Source organism: Lissotriton vulgaris, unplaced genomic scaffold (genome assembly GCF_964263255.1).
Source record: "Lissotriton vulgaris unplaced genomic scaffold, aLisVul1.2 SCAFFOLD_1057, whole genome shotgun sequence".
NCBI lineage: Eukaryota > Metazoa > Chordata > Amphibia > Caudata > Salamandridae > Lissotriton > Lissotriton vulgaris.
In genome coordinates, this window is record NW_028250023.1 from 520,779 (window position 1) to 524,170 (window position 3,392).

The window sequence follows — 3,392 nt, forward strand, 5'->3', positions numbered from 1 at the left end:
GCGGGCCGGAAAAGCAGGCGAGGAGGCCGTATGTAGTGGGCAATAGTTGGCTTTTATTACGGTTGTACAGTACAGATAGTTCCAACAGGCGGAAGGTGTGGCTCCAGGCGATGGACTTTGGGTCGGGGCTTCTCTGCTTCTCGGCGTCCACCGATGTTCCGGGGAAGGTTCTGATGACGGGGAGGCTCCCAGGAGGACCGGAAGAGAGGAAAAACAAGGGACCGTTAGTTCTATCCAGCAAGTACCGAGACTCAACTGTTTACCATCACCCGGGTAGTGCAGGAAGGGGCGGAAAGCGACAGTGCGGGAAGGAAGGTACCGGGAGGACGGAATATAGGTCGGGAAAATAGAGAGGGTGCTGGGGTGGGGCGTGAGAGTAACGGAAGGGGTCTTCGAGTGAAGTGCTATATACGTATAATACAGTGCAGGGGCGGTGAGACTATGGAGAGAGGGAATATGTACAGGGACTTTAACACGGACTCCTAATGAGTAGGGATAAAGGAGGCAAAAGGCACTCACACGGTCCGCCGTAACTCTCCAGTGAGTTCGGCCGCTCTCCAGCCACCTCCAAGGGACTCCACCACTCCTCTGTCCACACTTCGTCCTCGCACGTCTGTTCTCCTTCTCCGTCTCCAGCCAGAGGGTCATGCCACGAAACTCCGACGACGTGTTGTGTTGAATCCCTGTTTTTATCCTGTGCTGGCTCTGCCTTTGGGGCTGGACTTCCGGGGTCATCGTGATAAGGTTCCTCTGGCCCTGTCGTTCTGGTTGGCTCCTGTGGGAGAGAGAAGGGCGGGGTTTCGTTGGTGATGGCTGGTGTTCGGCTTCCTGCCTCGGTTGCGGCGTTTTCGTGACATGAAGTCAGTCCCGGGGGTGCCGGACAAGGTATGCGAGGGGGAGGGCGGCCTCCTGGTAGGGGTCTGAGGGTCGTCGCCTCACATCCCCTTCCCCTAGCTGTCCTTCTTGTAGCGGAGGGAGAATGTGGGTACCGGGACAAAAAATCTGCATTACCTTGGTCAGAGCCCTTTCTATGTTTGGTTTGGAAATGAAAGGGCTGGAGGGACAAAAACCAACGTAGTATCCGGTCATTTTGCCCTTTGTTCCGAGCCATCCACTCCAGAGGGGCGTGGTCTGTGTAGAGGATAAAATCTCTACCCTCTAAGTAGTACCGCAGGCTTTCCACTGCCCATTTGATGGCTAAGGCTTCTTTTTCTACAACTGCATATTGTTTTTCTCGGGGGAATAGTTTGCGGCTCACATAGAGGATGGGACGTTCGTTCCCCCGGGCATCTTTCTGGGATAACACGGCCCCTAACCCATAGTCAGACGCATCCGTTTGTAGGATGAAAGGGACCGAATAATTTGGGGGTACCAACACAGGACCTGAGGTCAAGGCGCCTTTAAGGTCGGTAAATGCCCGCCAGGCTTCAGAGGAGGGATTCCGGAGCATTTCATCTGACCGGTTTGATTTTTTAAGCAGGTCCGTAAGGGCTGCCGCTCTTTGGGAAAAATTGGGCACAAAGCGCCTATAATACCCAAGGAGACCCAGGAAGGCTCGGAGATCCTTCTTTGTTTGGGGAAACGGAAGAGACCGGATGGCCGCAGTTTTGCTGTCTTGGGGTCTTATCAGGCCGTCCCCCAGAAGAAACCCCAGGTATTTTACCGTTTTCGCCGCCAATGTGGTTTTGGCTGGATTGATGGCGAATCCGTATGAACCTAAGGAGGTGATGACACTGGAAAGGTGTCTTAAATGTTGGGGCCAGCTGTCGCTAAAGATGACGATGTCATCTAGATAGGCGCCTGCGTAAGGGGTATGGGGCCTCAGGACGTGGTTCATAGCCCGTTGGAAAGTGGCGGGGGCGCCATGAAGTCCGAAGGGCATGACTAAGAATTGGTATAACCCATCAGGGGTAGAAAAGGCCGTCTTCTTTCTGTCTTGTTCCCGGAGGGGTATCTGCCAGTACCCCTTGCAGAGATCGAGTGTTGAAATGAATTTTGCCTGTCCTATTCTTTCAATCATTTCATCGACCCGGGGCAAGGGATAGGTGTCGAAGTTAGAGACCTTATTAACTTCCCGGAAGTCGATGCAAAAACGGACCGAGCCGTCGGGTTTCGGTACCAAAACAATAGGGGAGTTCCACTCGCTGACTGAGGGCTCGATTATACCCATTTGTTGCATGGCTTCTATTTCCTGACGGATAACATTCCTACGGGCCTCTGGTACTCTATAAGGCCTCAGGCGGACCACTTTCCCCGGTTCGGTTTCTATCTTGTGTTCAGTGACCGTGGTTCGACCGGGGGAGGAGGAGAAGACGTCTTTCAGGGGTTCCAAGGTGTGTCGTAGTTCCTGGATTTGTACGGAGTTTAATTCTGGGTCAAGACAAGGGTCGAAAGAGAACAGGAGGTTTCTATGGGTTCCTGACAGCACCGGACGGGGTCCTTCCCATTTTTTTAGCAGGTTGACATGGAAGATTTGGGAGGTGCCCCGTGTGGGATCCAATTCCACCTCGTATGTGACTGGTGTCACCTGCCGAAGGATGGGGTAGGGTCCTTGCCATTGTCCCAGTAATTTCTGATCTGACGAGGGCATCATAAGGAGAACTAGGTCGTTAACAGAAAAGACCCGACTGCGAGTGCCCTTATCATATTGTCTCTTTTGGTTATCCTGGGCAGTCTCTAGATTTCGTCTGACGATATCACGGATCATAGACAGGTGAGTCTTTAGGTTTTCCACATATTCTGGGAGCGGACGGGTCCGGTCTGGTTCAGCTTCCCACGCTTCCTGGGCCATGTCCAGCAGAGTACGAGGGGGCCGTCCGTACAGTAATTCATATGGGGAGTATCCGGTGCTGCTCTGGGTTTTGCAACGAATCGCAAATAAGGCCAAAGGAAGCATATATTCCCATCTCTTTGCTTCTAGGCCTATGAGTTTTTTCAGCGTCTGCTTTAATGTGGCGTTGTATCGTTCTACCAGCCCGTCTGTTTGCGGGTGATAAGCAGACGTCCGGATTTGTTTGATCCCCAACTCCTCACATACCCGTTTCATAAGGGCTGAAACAAACGGTGTGCCCTGGTCGGTGAGTATTTCCCGGGGGAAGCCAACCCGAGAAAACAAGGAGATCAGGGCTTTTGCTATAGCCTGGGTAGTAGGTTGGCGGAGAGGTATGGCCTCCGGAAAGCGGGTGGCATAATCGACTATGACCAACGCATAGCGACACCCGCTACGGGAGGGCAAGAGGGGACCGATTATGTCCATCCCTATGCGGCTGAAGGGCACATCTATGATAGGGAGGGGTTGTAAAGGGACCCGGGGTGGCCTGTGTCGACTGTTCTTTTGGCATACTATATGTTGGACAGGCCACGTGAAGGGCTCGCTCCCTCCCCGCATGACA